Genomic DNA, 18803 nt, shown 5'->3' on the forward strand with positions numbered 1-18803 from the left:
AATGTGCACGCCTCCCAGAGCCCCTTGCAATGCACTTAGGGAAAGGGGGGAAGGTGCTGTGAAGCCCTCTCGCTGACAATGTCTCTCTTGTCTATAATGTAACTATGAGAGAGAGAGAAATAGGCAATGCGAGAGTGAAAAAGTAAAATGGAAATGTGTCTACTGAGACCAGTATAAGGGGAAATCCTCACAATCCAGGACCGACAGTTGATTGGGAGGGCGCTTACAGGTTTCCGACACCAGACCGGTACCTGAACTCACAAACCCAAACTGCAAAGTGATGGGCATTGCCACTAGACTGCCGACCCCCTTTCGGGGCCCCAGCATATATCCTTTAGTCACACCTAGAGTTCCCAGGACAGTGCAGCATTCAGCGATTACACGAAAATATTGACAGCGCTAGGAGGCCATGCAAATGGCAGAGGTATGCTTTACAAAGCCCACGTAGCGTGCACAAAACAGCACATCAGTCAGGCCCACTTGAAGAGATGGTAAAGAGGAAATACTTCTGCTGCATCCAGTAAAACATAGAGATTGGCCTGCTTTAAAGGTTGACCATGTCCTTCATGGGTGTCTGTCAATATGATACTTCCCTGCTGCAAAGCTTACATTCGAAACGCCAGAACAACTAGGCCCAGAGCACAAAGATGCAGTCAGGTTGAAATAACGAGATACTGAAGAGCAATTTTATATTTCAGAGTGGGAAAAGCAAATATGCCCCCGACGTGATTTGAACACGAAACCTTCTGATCTGGAGTCAGACGCGCTACCATTGCGCCACGAGGTCCTTGCGGCAGTTCACCTGGTGTGTCTGATGACAGAATAAAGGTAGGAGACGTACATGCACCTGCAGAGCCTCATTGCTTCTTTAAGTAGACTGGCTAGGATAGCTTCCTTCTGTGCATCAGTATACGCTGCAGCCAAACCCTTCCCATGAAGTCTTGATGTTTATGAATTGAATGGCAAGTTTTGAAAAACTAAAGCAAGCGAGAAGAATTGCTTGCAGTTTATTGGATTTTTTGGACGTCAGCAGACGAGACCTGCGAGAGGTAAACAGAAGTCCATAGTTGGTCACGCTGAATTTTTCAGCCAAAATGCACCGTCCCTGGGTGGGCTTGAACCACCAACCTTTCGGTTAACAGCCGAACGCGCTAACCGATTGCGCCACAGAGACTCATGCAGTTCTTACACAGGGGCCTGATTGGTGTGCTGTTTACTTATGCTTCCCAGGCAACCTGAAAATATTTCTAAAATAGCTCTATTTCCCACAGCAAATCAGGGTATCAAGCACTTCCCTACCTCCCCTAATCCACAAACACAGGGGATTTAGTAGAGGACAGAGCCCATCAACAGTGCACCAAATGTCCTCTGTATAGGCATAACTTGCTATGAGGAGAAAGCCACAGTTGCGCACTTGTGTTAAAAGGGGACAGTAGGCTGAACCCAGAGAACACGGGAGAAATGACTCAGGTTTACTGAGTGGAACACTCTGTGTGTTTGTGCCAAAAACAGCAGCGTCTTTTCGGTTAACAGCCGAACGCGCTAACCAATTGCGCCACAGAGACTCACTGGCATGTGTGTTCTGCCTTTGGCCTGATTGCATTGCTATTTTTTTCTGATTGGCAGAAAACCTGAACTTTTTTCTGAAAAAGGCATGCCTCTCTTAGCACTGCAGTGCATTAGACTGCTCCCTTGCTTCCCTGAGTCCCCAAATACACAACCACCTTGGGCACAATAGAAGACACATTCCAGCAGATTTAGCAAGAGTGCACCAAGGATTCTATATGTAGGTACCTTGCTGAGAAGCAAGACCTGCAGTTGCATTCTTCTGTTAAAAGAGGGCAGCAGAGTGCACCAAGACAACTTGGGGGAAGTAGCTTATGTTAACTACTTGCCATGCTCTTTATAGATCCCTCTGTTTGACTGGGTGAATTCTAATTTCTGGGGTAGATTAAGCAATTTTTGGATCTAGATGCTGTGCGCAACAGGAATGCTATATACTGCACTGTACTGCTACTGAAAAGTTACCAATTTTACAGGATGTTCAGGTAAGCTTTGTTTCAGAAAACAACTTGCTAGAGGCACTAAAACAGATTACTGGGACAAAGGAAGAGGGTTTGGGGATTAGCACATCTCCTATGAAAGGTACAGTCACGCCCGAGACAACTCTGAGTGTCACCTCAAATTCTAAGAAATGCAAACTAGGGACCTACGCTTTTTATTGCCAGTGGATCTTTGTGTTTCAGACAAATGTGCACGCCTCCCAGAGCCCCTTGCAATGCACTTAGGGAAATGGGGGAAGGTGCTGTGAAGCCCTCTCGCTGACAATGTCTCTCTTGTCTATAATGTATCTATGAGAGAGAGAGAAATAGGCAATGCGAGAGTGAAAAAGTAAAATGGAAATGTGTCTACTGAGACCAGTATAAGGGGAAATCCTCACAATCCAGGACCGACAGTTGATTGGGAGGGCGCTTACAGGTTTCCGACACCAGACCGGTACCTGAACTCACAAACCCAAACTGCAAAGTGATGGGCATTGCCACTAGACTGCCGACCCCCTTTCGGGCCTCAGCATATATCCTTTAGTCACACCTAGAGTTCCCAGGACAGTGCAGCATTCAGCGATTACACGAAAATATTGACAGCGCTAGGAGGCCATGCAAATGGCAGAGGTATGCTTTACAAAGCCCACGTAGCGTGCACAAAACAGCACATCAGTCAGGCCCACTTGAAGAGATGGTAAAGAGGAAATACTTCTGCTGCATCCAGTAAAACATAGAGATTGGCCTGCTTTAAAGGTTGACCATGTCCTTCATGGGTGTCTGTCAATATGATACTTCCCTGCTGCAAAGCTTACATTCGAAACGCCAGAACAACTAGGCCCAGAGCACAAAGATGCAGTCAGGTTGAAAAACGAGATACTGAAGAGCAATTTTGTATTTCAGAGTGGGAAAAGCAAATATGACCCCGACGTGATTTGAACACGCAACCTTCTGATCTGGAGTCAGACGCGCTACCATTGCGCCACGAGGTCCTTGTGGCAATCCACCTGGTGTGTCTGATGACAGAATAAAGGTAGGAGACGTACATGCACCTGCAGAGCCTCATTGCTTCTTTAAGTACACTGGCTAGGATAGCTTCCTTCTGTGCATCAGTACACGCTGCAGCCAAACCCTTCCCATGAAGTCTTGATGTTTATGAATTAAATGGCAAGTTTTGAAAAACTAAAGCAAGCGAGAAGAATTGCTTGCAGTTTATTGGATTTTTTGGACGTCAGCAGACGAGACCTGCGAGAGGTAAACAGAAGTTCATAGTTGGTCATGCTGAATTTTTGAGCCAAAATGCATCGTCCCTGGGTGGGCTTGAACCACCAACCTTTCGGTTAACAGCCGAACGCGCTAACCGATTGCGCCACAGAGACTCATGCAGTGCTTACACTGGGGCCTGATTGGTGTGCTGTTTGCTTATGCTTCCCAGGCAACCTGAAAATATTTCTAAAATAGCTCTATTTCCCACAGCAAATCAGGGTATCAAGCACTTCCCTACCTCCCCTAATCCACAAACACAGGGGATTTAGTAGAGGACAGAGCCCATCAACAGTGCACCAAATGTCCTCTGTGTAGGCATAACTTGCTATGAGGAGAAAGCCACAGTTGCGCACTTGTGTTAAAAGGGGACAGTAGGCTGAACCCAGAGAACACGGGAGAAATGACTCAGGTTTACTGAGTGGAACACTCTGTGTCTTTGTGCCAAAAACAGCAGCGTCTTTTCGGTTAACAGCCGAACGCGCTAACCAATTGTGCCACAGAGACTCACTGGCATGTGTGTTCTGCCTTTGGCCTGATTGCATTGCTATTTTTTTCTGATTGGCAGAAAACCTGAACTTTTTTCTGAAAAAGGCATGCCTCTCTTAGCACTGCAGTGCATTAGACTGCTCCCTTGCTTCCCTGAGTCCCCAAATACACAACCACCTTGGGCACAATAGAAGACACATTCCAGCAGATTTAGCAAGAGTGCACCAAGGTTTCTACATGTAGGTACCTTGCTGAGAAGCAAGACCTGCAGTTGCATTCTTCTGTTAAAAGAGGGCAGCAGAGTGCACCAAGAGAACTTGGGGGAAGTAGCTTATGTTAACTACTTGCCATGCTCTTTATAGATCCCTCTGTTTGACTGGGTGAATTCTAATTTCTGGGGTAGAGTAAGCAATTTTTGGATCTAGATGCTGTGCGCAACAGGAATGCTATATACTGCACTGTACTGCTACTGAAAAGTTACCAATTTTACAGGATGTTCAGGTAAGCTTTGTTTCAGAAAACAACTTGCTAGAGGCCCTAGGACAGATTACTGGGACAAAGGAAGAGGGTTTGGGGATTAGCACATCTCCTATGAAAGGTACAGTCACGCCCGAGACAACTCTGAGTGCCTCCTCAAATTCTAAGAAATGCGAACTGGGGTCCTACGCCTTTTATTGCCAGTGGATCTTTGTGTTTCAGACAAATGTGCACGCCTCCCAGAGCCCCATGCAATGCACTTAGGGAAATGGGGGAAGGTGATGTGCAACCCTCTCGCTGACAATGTCTCTCTTGTCTATAATGTATCTATGAGAGAGAGAGAAATAGGCAATGCGAGAGTGAAAAAGTAAAATGGAAATGTGTCTACTGAGACCAGTATAAGGGGAAATCCTCACAATCCAGGACCGACAGTTGATTGGGAGGGCGCTTACAGTTTTCTGACACCAGACCGGTACCTAAACTCACAAACCCAAACTGCAAAGTGATGGGCATTGCCACTAGACTGCCGACCCCCTTTCGGGGCTGCAGCATATTTCCTTTAGTCACACCTAGAGTTCCCAGGACAGTGCAGCATTCAGCGATTACACGAAAATATTGACAGCGCTAGGAGGCCATGCAAATGGCAGAGGTATGCTTTACAAAGCCCACGTAGCGTGCACAAAACAGCACATCAGTCAGGCCCACTTGAAGAGATGGTAAAGAGGAAACACTTCTGCTGCATCCAGTAAAACATAGAGATTGGCCTGCTTTAAAGGTTGACCATGTCCTTCATGGGTGTCTGTCAATATGATACTTCCCTGCTGCAAAGCTTACATTCGAAACGCCAGAACAACTAGGCCCAGAGCACAAAGATGCAGTCAGGTTGAAATAACGAGATACTGAAGAGCAATTTTGTATTTCAGAGTGGGAAAAGCAAATATGACCCCGACGTGATTTGAACACGCAACTTTCTGATCTGGAGTCAGACGCGCTACCATTGCGCCACGAGGTCCTTGTGGCAATCCACCTGGTGTGTCTGATGACAGAATAAAGGTAGGAGACGTACATGGACCTGCAGAGCCTCATTGCTTCTTTAAGTAGACTGGCTAGGATAGCTTCCTTCTGTGCATCAGTACACGCTGAAGCCAAACCCTTCCCATGAAGTCTTGATGTTTATGAATTGAATGGCAAGTTTTGAAAAACTAAAGCAAGCGAGAAGAATTGCTTGCAGTTTATTGGATTTTTTGGACGTCAGCAGACGAGACCTGCGAGAGGTAAACAGAAGTTCATAGTTGGTCATGCTGAATTTTTGAGCCAAAATGCACCGTCCTGGGTGGGCTTGAACCACCAACCTTTCGATTAACAGCCGGACGCGCTAACTGATCGCGCCACAGAGACTCGTGCAGTGCTTACACTGGGGCCTGATTGGTGTGCTGTTTGCTTATGCTTCCCAGGCAACCTGAAAACATTTCTAAAATAGCTCTATTTCCCACAGCAAATCAGGCTATCAAGCACTTCCCTACCTCCCCTAATCCACAAACACAGGGGATTTAGTAGAGGACAGAGCCCATCAACAGTGCACCAAATTTCCTCTGTGTAGGCATAACTTGCTATGAGGAGAAAGCCACAGTTGCGCACTTGTGTTAAAAGGGGACAGTAGGCTGAACCCAGAGAACACGGGAGAAATGACTCAGGATTACTAAGTGGAACACTCTGTGTCTTTGTGCCAAAAACAGCAGCGTCTTTTCGGTTAACAGCCGAACGCGCTAACCAATTGCGCCACAGAGACTCACTGACATGTGTTTTCTGCCTTTATCCTGATTGCATTGCTATTTTTTTCTGATTGGCAGAAAACCTGAACTTTTTTCTGAAAAAGGCATGCCTCTCTTAGCACTGCAGTGCATTAGACTGCTCCCTTGCTTCCCTGAGTCCCCAAATGCACAACCACCTTGGGCATAATAGAAGACACATTCCAGCAGATTTAGCAAGAGTGCACCAAGGTTTCTATATGTAGGTACCTTGCTGAGAAGCAAGACCTGCAGTTGCATTCTTCTGTTAAAAGAGGGCAGCAGAGTGCACCAAGAGAACTTGGGGGAAGTAGCTTATGTTAACTACTTGCCATGCTCTTTATAGATCCCTCTGTTTGACTGGGTGAATTCTAATTTCTGGGGTAGAATAAGCAATTTTTGGATCTAGATGCTGTGCGCAACAGGAATGCTATATACTGCACTGTACTGCTACTGAAAAGTTACCAATTTTACAGGATGTTCAGGTAAGCTTTGTTTCAGAAAGCAACTTGCTAGAGGCCCTAGGACAGATTACTGGGACAAAGGAAGAGGGTTTGGGGATTAGCACATCTCCTATGTAAGGTACAGTCACGCCCGAGACAACTCTGAGTGCCACCTCAAATTCTAAGAAATGCGAACTAGGGACCTACGCTTTTTATTGCCAGTGGATCTTTGTGTTTCAGACAAATGTGCACGCCTCCCAGAGCCCCTTGCAATGCACTTAGGGAAATGGGGGAAGGTGCTGTGAAGCCCTCTCGCTGACAATGGCTCTCTTGTCTATAATGTACCTATGAGAGAGAGAGAAATAGGCAATGCGAGAGTGAAAAAGTAAAATGGAAATGTGTCTACTGAGACCAGTATAAGGGGAAATCCTCACAATCCAGGACCGACAGTTGATTGGGCGGGCGCTTACAGGTTTCCGACACCAGACCGGTACCTGAACTCACAAACCCAAATTGCAAAGTGATGCCCATTGCCACTAGACTGCCGACCCCCTTTCGGGGCCCCAACATATATCCTTTAGTCACACCTAGAGTTCCCAGGACAGTGCAGCATTCAGCGATTACACGAAAATATTGACAGCGCTAGGAGGCCATGCAAATGGCAGAGGTATGCTTTACAAAGCCCACGTAGCGTGCACAAAACAGCACATCAGTCAGGCCCACTTGAAGAGATGGTAAAGAGGAAATACTTCTGCTGCATCCAGTAAAACATAGAGATTGGCCTGCTTTAAAGGTTGACCATGTCCTTCATGGGTGTCTGTCAATATGATACTTCCCTGCTGCAAAGCTTACATTCGAAACGCCAGAACAACTAGGCCCAGAGCACAAAGATGCAGTCAGGTTGAAATACCGAGATACTGAAGAGCAATTTTGTATTTCAGAGTGGGAAAAGCAAACATGACCCCGACGTGATTTGAACACGCAACCTTCCTATCTGGAGTCAGACGCGCTACCATTGCGCCACGAGGTCCTTTGCAGTCCACCTGGTGTGTCTGATGACAGAATAAAGGTAGGAGACGTACATGCACCTGCAGAGCCTCATTGCTTCTTTAAGTAGACTGGCTAGGATAGCTTCCTTCTGTGCATCAGTACACGCTGCAGCCAAACCCTTCCCATGAAGTCTTGATGTTTATGAATTGAATGGCAAGTTTTGAAAAACTAAAGCAAGCGAGAAGAATTGCTTGCAGTTTATTGGATTTTTTGGACGTCAGCAGACGAGACCTGCGAGAGGTAAACAGAAGTCCATAGTTGGTCACGCTGAATTTTTGAGCCAAAATGCACCGTCCCTGGGTGGGCTTGAACCACCAACCTTAACAGCCGAACGCGCTAACCGATTGCGCCACAGAGACTCATGCAGTTCTTACACAGGGGCCTGATTGGTGTGCTGTTTGCTTATGCTTCCCAGGCAACCTGAAAATATTTCTAAAATAGCTCTTTTTCCCACAGCAAATCAGGGTATCAAGCACTTCCCTACCTCCCCTAATCCACAAACACAGGGGATTTAGTAGAGGACAGAGCCCATCAACAGTGCACCAAATGCCCTCTGTGTAGGCATAACTTGCTATGAGGATAAAGCCACAGTTGCGCACTTGTGTTAAAAGGGGACAGTAGGCTGAACCCAGAGAACACGGGAGAAATGACTCAGGTTTACTGAGTGGAACACTCTGTGTCTTTGTGCCAAAAACAGCAGCGTCTTTTCGGTTAACAGCCGAACGCGCTAACCAATTGCACCACAGAGACTCACTGGCATGTGTGTTCTGCCTTTGGCCTGATTGCATTGCTATTTTTTTCTGATTGGCAGAAAACCTGAACTTTTTTCTGAAAAAGGCATGCCTCTCTTAGCACTGCAGTGCATTAGACTGCTCCCTTGCTTCCCTGAGCCCCCAAATACACAACCACCCTGGGCACAATAGAAGACACATTCCAGCAGATTTAGCAAGAGTGCACCAAGGATTCTATATGTAGGTACCTTGCTGAGAAGCAAGACCTGCAGTTGCATTCTTCTGTTAAAAGAGGGCAGCAGAGTGCACCAAGAGAACTTGGGGGAAGTAACTTATGTTAACTACTTGCCATGCTCTTTATAGATCCCTCTGTTTGACTGGGTGAATTCTAATTTCTGGGGTAGAGTAAGCAATTTTTGGATCTAGTTGCTGTGCGCAACAGGAATGCTATATACTGCACTGTACTGCTACTGAAAAGTTACCAATTTTACAGGATGTTCAGGTAAGCTTTGTTTCAGAAAACAACTTGCTAGAGGCAGTAAGACAGATTACTGGGACAAAGGAAGAGGGTTTGGGGATTAGCACATCTCCTATGAAAGGTACAGTCACGCCCGAGACAACTCTGAGTGTCACCTCAAATTCTAAGAAATGCAAACTAGGGACCTACGCTTTTTATTGCCAGTGGATCTTTGTGTTTCAGACAAATGTGCACGCCTCCCAGAGCCCCATGCAATGCACTTAGGGAAATGGGGGAAGGTGCTGTGCAACCCTCTCGCTGACAATGTCTCTCTTGTCTATAATGTATCTATGAGAGAGAGAGAAATAGGCAATGCGAGAGTGAAAAAGTAAAATGGAAATGTGTCTACTGAGACCAGTATAAGGGGAAATCCTCACAATCCAGGACCGACAGTTGATTGGGAGGGCGCTTACAGGTTTCCGACACCAGACCGGTACCTGAACTCACAAACCCAAACTGCAAAGTGATGCCCATTGCCACTAGACTGCCGACCCCCTTTCGGGGCCCCAGCATATATCCTTTAGTCACACCTAGAGTTCCCAGGACAGTGCAGCATTCAGCGATTACACGAAAATATTGACAGCGCTAGGAGGCCATGCAAATGGCAGAGGTATGCTTTACAAAGCCCACGTAGCGTGCACAAAACAGCACATCAGTCAGGCCCACTTGAAGAGATGGTAAAGAGGAAATACTTCTGCTGCATCCAGTAAAACATAGAGATTGGCCTGCTTTAAAGGTTGACCATGTCCTTCATGGGTGTCTGTCAATATGATACTTCCCTGCTGCAAAGCTTACATTCGAAACGCCAGAACAACTAGGCCCAGAGCACAAAGATGCAGTCAGGTTGAAATAACGAGATACTGAAGAGCAATTTTGTATTTCAGAGTGGGAAAAGGAAGTATGACCCCGACGTGATTTGAACACGAAACCTTCTGATCTGGAGTCAGACGCGCTACCATTGCGCCACGAGGTCCTTGTGGCAGTCCACCTGGTGTGTCTGATGACAGAATAAAGGTAGGAGACGTACATGCACCTGCAGAGCCTCATTGCTTCTTTAGGTAGACTGGCTAGGATAGCTTCCTTCTGTGCATCAGTACACGCTGCAGCCAAACCCTTCCCATGAAGTCTTGATGTTTATGAATTGAATGGCGAGTTTTGAAAAACTAAAGCAAGCGAGAAGAATTGCTTACAGTTTATTGGATTTTTTGGACGTCAGCAGACGAGACCTGCGAGAGGTAAACAGAAGTTCATAGTTGGTCATGCTGAATTTTTGAGCCAAAATGCATCGTCCCTGGGTGGGCTTGAACCACTATCCTTTCGGTTAACAGCCGAACGCGCTAACTGATTGCGCCACAGAGACTCATGCAGTGCTTACACTGGGGCCTGATTGGTGTGCTGTTTGCTTATGCTTCCCAGGCAACCTGAAAATATTTCTAAAATAGCTCTATTTCCCACAGCAAATCAGGGTATCAAGCACTTCCCTACCTCCCCTAATCCACAAACACAGGGGATTTAGTAGAGGACAGAGCCCATCAACAGTGCACCAAATGTCCTCTGTGTAGGCATAACTTGCTATGAGGAGAAAGCCACAGTTGCGCACTTGTGTTAAAAGGGGACAGTAGGCTGAACCCAGAGAACACGGGAGAAATGACTCAGGTTTACTGAGTGGAACACTCTGTGTCTTTGTGCCAAAAACAGCAGCGTCTTTTCGGTTAACAGCCGAACGCGCTAACCAATTGCGCCACAGAGACTCACTGGCATGTGTGTTCTGCCTTTGGCCTGATTGCATTGCTATTTTTTTCTGATTGGCAGAAAACCTGAACTTTTTTCTGAAAAAGGCATGCCTCTCGTAGCACTGCAGTGCATTAGACTGCTCCCTTGCTTCCCTGAGTCCCCAAATACACAACCACCTTGGGCACAATAAAAGACACATTCCAGCAGATTTAGCAAGAGTGCATCAAGGTTTCTATATGTAGGTACCTTGCTGAGAAGCAAGACCTGCAGTTGCATTCTTCTGTTAAAAGAGGGCAGCAGAGTGCACCAAGAGAACTTGGGGGAAGTAGCTTATGTTAACTACTTGCCATGATCTTTATAGATCCCTCTGTTTGACTGGGTGAATTCTAATTTCTGGGGTAGAGTAAGCAATTTTTGGATCTAGATGCTGTGCGCAACAGGAATGCTATATACTGCACTGTACTACTACTGAAAAGTTACCAATTTTACAGGATGTTCAGGTAAGCTTTGTTTCAGAAAACAACTTGCTAGAGGCCCTAGGACAGATTACTGGGACAAAGGAAGAGGGTTTGGGGATTAGCACATCTCCTATGAAAGGTACAGTCACGCCCGAGACAACTCTGAGTGCCTCCTCAAATTCTAAGAAATGCGAACTGGGGTCCTTCGCCTTTTATTGCCAGTGGATCTTTGTGTTTCAGACAAATGTGCACGCCTCCCAGAGCCCCTTGCAATGCACTTAGGGAAAGGGGGGAAGGTGCTGTGAAGCCCTCTCGCTGACAATGTCTCTCTTGTCTATAATGTAACTATGAGAGAGAGAGAAATAGGCAATGCGAGAGTGAAAAAGTAAAATGGAAATGTGTCTACTGAGACCAGTATAAGGGGAAATCCTCACAATCCAGGACCGACAGTTGATTGGGAGGGCGCTTACAGGTTTCCGACACCAGACCGGTACCTGAACTCACAAACCCAAACTGCAAAGTGATGCCCATTGCCACTAGACTGCCGACCCCCTTTCGGGGCCCCAACATATATCCTTTAGTCACACCTAGAGTTCCCAGGACACTGCAGCATTCAGCGATTACACGAAAATATTGACAGCGCTAGGAGGCCATGCAATTGGCAGAGGTATGCTTTACAAAGCCCACGTAGCGTGCACAAAACAGCACATCAGTCAGGCCCACTTGAAGAGATGGTAAAGAGGAAATACTTCTGCTGCATCCAGTAAAACATAGAGATTGGCCTGCTTTAAAGGTTGACCATGTCCTTCATGGGTGTCTGTCAATATGATACTTCCCTGCTGCAAAGCTTACATTCGAAACGCCAGAACAACTAGGCCCAGAGCACAAAGATGCAGTCAGGTTGAAATAACGAGATACTGAAGAGCAATTTTGTATTTCAGAGTGGGAAAAGGAAGTATGACCCCGACGTGATTTGAACACACAACCTTCTGATCTGGAGTCAGACGCGCTACCATTGCGCCACGAGGTCCTTGTGGCAAACCACCTGGTGTGTCTGATGACAGAATAAAGGTAGGAGACGTGCATGCACCTGCAGAGCCTCATTGCTTCTTTAAGTAGACTGGCTAGGATAGCTTCCTTCTGTGCATCAGTGCACGCTGCAGCCAAACCCTTCCCATGAAGTCTTGATGTTTATGAATTGAATGGCAAGTTTTGAAAAACTAAAGCAAGCGAGAAGAATTGCTTGCAAGTTATTGGATTTTTTGGACGTCAGCAGACGAGACCTGCGAGAGGTAAACAGAAGTTCATAGTTGGTCATGCTGAATTTTTGAGCCAAAATGCATCGTCCCTGGGTGGGCTTGAACCACCAACCTTTCGGTTAACAGCCGAAAACACTAACCGATTGCGCCACAGAGACTCATGCAGTGCTTACACTGGGGCCTGATTGGTGTGCTGTTTGCTTATGCTTCCCAGGCAACCTGAAAATATTTCTAAAATAGCTCTATTTCCCACAGCAAATCAGGGTATCAAGCACTTCCCTACCTCCCCTAATCCACAAACACAGGGGATTTAGTAGAGGACAGAGCCCATCAACAGTGCACCAAATGTCCTCTGTGTAGGCATAACTTGCTATGAGGAGAAAGCCACAGTTGCGCACTTGTGTTAAAAGGGGACAGTAAGCTGAACCCAGAGAACACGGGAGAAATGACTCAGGTTTACTGAGTGGAACACTCTGTGTCTTTGTGCCAAAAACAGCAGCGTCTTTTCGGTTAACAGCCGAACGCGCTAACCAATTGCGCCACAGAGACTCACTGGCATGTGTGTTCTGCCTTTGGCCTGATTGCATTGCTATTTTTTTCTGATTGGCAGAAAACCTGAACTTTTTTCTGAAAAAGGCATGCCTCTCTTAGCACTGCAGTGCATTAGACTGCTCCCTTGCTTCCCTGAGTCCCCAAATACACAACCACCTTGGGCACAATAAAAGACACATTCCAGCAGATTTAGCAAGAGTGCATCAAGGTTTCTATATGTAGGTACCTTGCTGAGAAGCAAGACCTGCAGTTGCATTCTTCTGTTAAAAGAGGGCAGCAGAGTGCACCAAGAGAACTTGGGGGAAGTAGCTTATGTTAACTACTTGCCATGCTCTTTATAGATCCCTCTGTTTGACTGGGTGAATTCTAATTTCTGGGGTAGAGTAAGCAATTTTTGGATCTAGATGCTGTGCGCAACAGGAATGCTATATACTTCACTGTACTGCTACTGAAAAGTTACCAATTTTACAGGATGTTCAGGTAAGCTTTGTTTCAGAAAACAACTTGCTAGAGGCACTAAGACAGATTACTGGGACAAAGGAAGAGGGTTTGGGGATTAGCACATCTCCTATGAAAGGTACAGTCACGCCCGAGACAACTCTGAGTGTCACCTCAAATTCTAAGAAATGCAAACTAGGGACCTACGCTTTTTATTGCCAGTGGATCTTTGTGTTTCAGACAAATGTGCACGCCTCCCAGAGCCCCTTGCAATGCACTTAGGGAAATGGGGGAAGTTGCTGTGAAGCCCTCTCGCTGACAATGTCTCTCTTGTCTATAATGTAACTATGAGAGAGAGAGAAATAGGCAATGCGAGAGTGAAAAAGTAAAATGGAAATGTGTCTACTGAGACCAGTATAAGGGGAAATCCTCACAATCCAGGACCGACAGTTGATTGGGAGGGCGCTTACAGGTTTCTGACACCAGTCCGGTACCTGAACTCACAAACCCAAACTGCAAAGTGATGCCCATTGCCACTAGACTGCCGACCCCGTTTCGGGGCCCCAACATATATCCTTTAGTCACACCTAGAGTTCCCAGGACAGTGCAGCATTCAGCGATTACACGAAAATATTGACAGCGCTAGGAGGCCATGCAAATGGCAGAGGTATGCTTTACAAAGCCCACGTAGCGTGCACAAAACAGCACATCAGTCAGGCCCACTTGAAGAGATGGTAAAGAGGAAATACTTCTGCTGCATCCAGTAAAACATAGAGATTGGCCTGCTTTAAAGGTTGACCATGTCCTTCATGGGTGTCTGTCAATATGATACTTCCCTGCTGCAAAGCTTACATTCGAAACGCCAGAACAACTAGGCCCAGAGCACAAAGATGCAGTCAGGTTGAAATAACGAGATACTGAAGAGCAATTTTGTATTTCAGAGTGGGAAAAGCAAATATGACCCCGACGTGATTTGAACACGCAACCTTCTGATCTGGAGTCAGACGCGCTACCATTGCGCCACGAGGTCCTTGTGGCAATCCACCTGGTGTGTCTGATGACAGAATAAAGGTAGGAGACGTACATGCACCTGCAGAGCCTCATTGCTTCTTTAAGTAGACTGGCTAGGATAGCTTCCTTCTGTGCATCAGCGCACGCTGCAGCCAAACCCTTCCCATGAAGTCTTGATGTTTATCAATTGAATGGCAAGTTTTGAAAAACTAAAGCAAGCGAGAAGAATTGCTTGCAGTTTATTGGATTTTTTGGACGTCAGCAGACGAGACCTGCGAGAGGTAAACAGAAGTCCATAGTTGGTCACGCTGAATTTTTGAGCCAAAATGCACCGTCCCTGGGTGGGCTTGAACCACCAACCTTTCGGTTAACAGCCGAACGCGCTAACCGATTGCGCCACAGAGACTCATGCAGTGCTTACACTGGGGCCTGATTGGTGTGCTGTTTGCTTATGCTTCCCAGGCAACCTGAAAATATTTCTAAAATAGCTCTATTTCCCACAGCAAATCAGGGTATCAAGCACTTCCCTACCTCCCCTAATCCACAAACACAGGGGATTTAGTAGAGGACAGAGCTCATCAACAGTGCACCAAATGTCCTCTGTATAGGCATAACTTGCTATGAGGAGAAAGCCACAGTTGCGCACTTGTGTTAAAAGGGGACAGTAGGCTGAACCCAGAGAACACGGGAGAAATGACTCAGGTTTACTGAGTGGAACACTCTGTGTAATTGTGCCAAAAACAGCAGCATCTTTTCGGTTAACAGCCGAACGCGCTAACCAATTGCGCCACAGAGACTCACTGGCATGTGTGTTCTGCCTTTGGCCTGATTGCATTGCTATTTTTTTCTGATTGGCAGAAAACCTGAACTTTTTTCTGAAAAAGGCATGCCTCTCTTAGCACTGCAGTGCATTAGACTGCTCCCTTGCTTCCCTGAGTCCCCAAATACACAACCACCTTGGGCACAATAGAAGACACATTCCAGCAGATTTAGCAAGAGTGCACCAAGGATTCTATATGTAGGTACCTTGCTGAGAAGCAAGACCTGCAGTTGCATTCTTCTGTTAAAAGAGGGCAGCAGAGTGCACCAAGAGAACTTGGGGGAAGTAGCTTATGTTAACTACTTGCCATGCTCTTTATAGACCCCTCTGTTTGACTGGGTGAATTCTAATTTCTGGGGTAGAGTAAGCAATTTTTGGATCTAGATGCTGTGTGCAACAGGAATGCTATATACTGCACTGTACTGCTACTGAAAAGTTACCAATTTTACAGGATGTTCAGGTAAGCTTTGTTTCAGAAAACAACTTGCTAGAGGCACTAAGACAGATTACTGGGACAAAGGAAGAGTGTTTGGGGATTAGCACATCTCCTATGAAAGGTACAGTCACGCCCGAGACAACTCTGAGTGTCACCTCAAATTCTAAGAAATGCAAACTAGGGACCTACGCTTTTTATTGCTAGGGGATCTTTGTGTTTCAGACAAATGTGCACGCCTCCCAGAGCCCCTTGCAATGCACTTAGGGAAAGGGGGGAAGGTGCTGTGAAGCCCTCTCGCTGACAATGTCTCTCTTGTCTATAATGTATCTATGAGAGAGAGAGAAATAGGCAATGCGAGAGTGAAAAAGTAAAATGGAAATGTGTCTACTGAGACCAGTATAAGGGGAAATCCTCACAATCCAGGACCGACAGTTGATTGGGAGGGCGCTTACAGGTTTCCGACACCAGACCGGTACCTGAACTCACAAACCCAAACTGCAAAGTGATGGGCATTGCCACTAGACTGCCGACCGCCTTTCGGGCCTCAGCATATATCCTTTAGTCACACCTAGAGTTCCCAGGACAGTGCAGCATTCAGCGATTACACGAAAATATTGACAGCGCTAGGAGGCCATGCAAATGGCAGAGGTATGCTTTACAAAGCCCACGTAGCGTGCACAAAACAGCACATCAGTCAGGCCCACTTGAAGAGATGGTAAAGAGGAAATACTTCTGCTGCATCCAGTAAAACATAGAGATTGGCCTGCTTTAAAGGTTGACCATGTACTTCATGGGTGTCTGTCAATATGATACTTCCCTGCTGCAAAGTTTACATTCGAAACGCCAGAACAACTAGGCCCAGAGCACAAAGATGCAGTCAGGTTGAAATAACGAGATACTGAAGAGCAATTTTGTATTTCAGAGTGGGAAAAGCAAATATGACCCCGACGTGATTTGAACACGCAACCTTCTGATCTGGAGTCAGACGCGCTACCATTGCGCCACGAGGTCCTTGTGGCAATCCACCTGGTGTGTCTGATGACAGAATAAAGGTAGGAGACGTACATGCACCTGCAGAGCCTCATTGCTTCTTTAAGTAGACTGGCTAGGATAGCTTCCTTCTGTGCATCAGTACACGCTGCAGCCAAACCCTTCCCATGAAGTCTTGATGTTTATGAATTGAATGGCAAGTTTTGAAAAACTAAAGCAAGCGAGAAGAATTGCTTGCAGTTTATTGGATTTTTTGGACGTCAGCAGACGAGACCTGCGAGAGGTAAACAGAAGTTCATAGTTGGTCATGCTGAATTTTTGAGCCAAAATGCATCGTCCCTGGGTGGGCTTGAACCACCAACCTTTACAGCCGAACGCGCTAACCGATTGCGCCACAGAGACTCAAGCAGTGCTTACACTGGGGCCTGATTGGTGTGCTGTTTGCTTATGCTCCCCAGGCAACCTGAAAATATTTCTAAAATAGCTCTATTTCCCACAGCAAATCAGGGTATCAAGCACTTCCCTACCTCCCGTAATCCACAAACACAGGGGATTTAGTAGAGGACAGAGCCCATCAACAGTGCACCAAATGCCCTCTGTGTAGGCATAACTTGCTATGAGGAGAAAGCCACAGTTGCGCACTTGTGTTAAAAGGGGACAGTAGGCTGAACCCAGAGAACACGGGAGAAATGACTCAGGTTTACTGAGTGGAACACTCTGTGTCTTTGTGCCCAAAACAGCAGCGTCTTTTCGGTTAACAGCCGAACGCGCTAACCAATTGCGCCACAGAGACTCACTGGCATGTGTGTTCTGCCTTTGGCCTGATTGCATTGCTATTTTTTTCTGATTGGCAGAAAACCTGATTTTTTTTCTGAAAAAGGCATGCCTCTCTTAGCACTGCAGTGCATTAGACTGCTCCCTTGCTTCCCTGAGTCCCCAAATACACAACCACCTTGGGCACAATAGAAGACACATTCCAGCAGATTTAGCAAGAGTGCGCCAAGGTTTCTATATGTAGGTACCTTGCTGAGAAGCAAGACCTGCAGTTGCATTCTTCTGTTAAAAGAGGGCAGCAGAGTGCACCAAGAGAACTTGGGGGAAGTAGCTTATGTTAACTACTTGCCATGCTCTTTATAGATCCCTCTGTTTGACTGGGTGAATTCTAATTTCTGGGGTAGAGTAAGCAATTTTTGGATCTAGATGCTGTGCGCAACAGGAATGCTATATACTGCACTGTACTGCTACTGAAAAGTTACCAATTTTACAGGATGTTCAGGTAAGCTTTGTTTCAGAAAACAACTTGCTAGAGGCACTAAGACAGATTACTGGGACAAAGGAAGAGGGTTTGGGGATTAGCACATCTCCTATGAAAGGTACAGTCACGCCCGAGACAACTCTGAGTGTCACCTCAAATTCTAAGAAATGCAAACTAGGGACCTACGCTTTTTATTGCCAGTGGATCTTTGTGTTTCAGACAAATGTGCACGCCTCCCAGAGCCCCTTGCAATGCACTTAGGGAAAGGGGGGAAGGTGCTGTGAAGCCCTCTCGCTGACAGAGTCTCTCTTGTCTATAATGTAACTATGAGAGAGAGAGAAATAGGCAATGCGAGAGTGAAAAAGTAAAATGGAAATGTGTCTACTGAGACCAGTATAAGGGGAAATCCTCACAATCCAGGACCGACAGTTGATTGGGAGGGCGCTTACAGGTTTCCGACACCAGACCGGTACCTGAACTCACAAACCCAAACTGCAAAGTGATGCCCATTGCCACTAGACTGCCGACCCCCTTTCGGGGCCCCAGCATATATCCTTTAGTCACACCTAGAGTTCCCAGGACAGTGCAGCATTCAGCGATTACACGAAAATATTGAAAGCGCTAGGAGGCCATGCAAATGGCAGAGGTATGCTTTACAAAGCCCACGTAGCGTGCACAAAACAGCACATCAGTCAGGCCCACTTGAAGAGATGGTAAAGAGGAAATACTTCTGCTGCATCCAGTAAAACATAGAGATTGGCCTGCTTTAAAGGTTGACCATGTCCTCCATGGGTGTCTGTCAATATGATACTTCCCTGCTGCAAAGCTTACATTCGAAACGCCAGAACAACTAGGCCCAGAGCACAAAGATGCAGTCAGGTTGAAATAACGAGATACTGAAGAGCAATTTTGTATTTCAGAGTGGGAAAAGCAAATATGACCCCGACGTGATTTGAACACGCAACCTTCTGATCTGGAGTCAGACGCGCTACCATTGCGCCACGAGGTCCTTGTGGCAATCCACCTGGTGTGTCTGATGACAGAATAAAGG

At 46.4% G+C, this 18803-nt stretch overlaps 12 non-coding genes across 12 annotated transcripts; all 12 read right to left on the minus strand.

Moving 5' to 3' along the window:
• Window positions 1-715: 715 nt before the first annotated feature.
• Window positions 716-787, minus strand: TRNAW-CCA (transfer RNA tryptophan (anticodon CCA)). Its single transcript has one exon. It is a non-coding gene; the product is annotated as a tRNA-Trp (tRNA).
• A 313-nt stretch (window positions 788-1100) lies between these two features.
• On the minus strand, window positions 1101-1174 carry TRNAN-GUU (transfer RNA asparagine (anticodon GUU)). Its single transcript has one exon. It is a non-coding gene; the product is annotated as a tRNA-Asn (tRNA).
• A 1788-nt stretch (window positions 1175-2962) lies between these two features.
• Window positions 2963-3034, minus strand: TRNAW-CCA (transfer RNA tryptophan (anticodon CCA)). The gene has a single exon. It is a non-coding gene; the product is annotated as a tRNA-Trp (tRNA).
• A 313-nt stretch (window positions 3035-3347) lies between these two features.
• TRNAN-GUU (transfer RNA asparagine (anticodon GUU)) lies at window positions 3348-3421 on the minus strand. The gene has a single exon. It is a non-coding gene; the product is annotated as a tRNA-Asn (tRNA).
• Window positions 3422-5211: 1790 nt separating this feature from the next.
• Window positions 5212-5283, minus strand: TRNAW-CCA (transfer RNA tryptophan (anticodon CCA)). The gene has a single exon. It is a non-coding gene; the product is annotated as a tRNA-Trp (tRNA).
• Window positions 5284-7459: 2176 nt separating this feature from the next.
• Window positions 7460-7531, minus strand: TRNAW-CCA (transfer RNA tryptophan (anticodon CCA)). Its single transcript has one exon. It is a non-coding gene; the product is annotated as a tRNA-Trp (tRNA).
• Window positions 7532-9700: 2169 nt separating this feature from the next.
• On the minus strand, window positions 9701-9772 carry TRNAW-CCA (transfer RNA tryptophan (anticodon CCA)). Its single transcript has one exon. It is a non-coding gene; the product is annotated as a tRNA-Trp (tRNA).
• Window positions 9773-11949: 2177 nt separating this feature from the next.
• On the minus strand, window positions 11950-12021 carry TRNAW-CCA (transfer RNA tryptophan (anticodon CCA)). Its single transcript has one exon. It is a non-coding gene; the product is annotated as a tRNA-Trp (tRNA).
• A 2177-nt stretch (window positions 12022-14198) lies between these two features.
• On the minus strand, window positions 14199-14270 carry TRNAW-CCA (transfer RNA tryptophan (anticodon CCA)). The gene has a single exon. It is a non-coding gene; the product is annotated as a tRNA-Trp (tRNA).
• A 313-nt stretch (window positions 14271-14583) lies between these two features.
• TRNAN-GUU (transfer RNA asparagine (anticodon GUU)) lies at window positions 14584-14657 on the minus strand. Its single transcript has one exon. It is a non-coding gene; the product is annotated as a tRNA-Asn (tRNA).
• Window positions 14658-16446: 1789 nt separating this feature from the next.
• TRNAW-CCA (transfer RNA tryptophan (anticodon CCA)) lies at window positions 16447-16518 on the minus strand. The gene has a single exon. It is a non-coding gene; the product is annotated as a tRNA-Trp (tRNA).
• Window positions 16519-18689: 2171 nt separating this feature from the next.
• On the minus strand, window positions 18690-18761 carry TRNAW-CCA (transfer RNA tryptophan (anticodon CCA)). The gene has a single exon. It is a non-coding gene; the product is annotated as a tRNA-Trp (tRNA).
• Between the last annotated feature and the right edge of the window lie 42 nt (window positions 18762-18803).

Source organism: Ambystoma mexicanum, chromosome 11 (assembly GCF_040938575.1).
Source record: "Ambystoma mexicanum isolate Mex_15411 chromosome 11, UKY_AmexF1_1, whole genome shotgun sequence".
NCBI lineage: Eukaryota > Metazoa > Chordata > Amphibia > Caudata > Ambystomatidae > Ambystoma > Ambystoma mexicanum.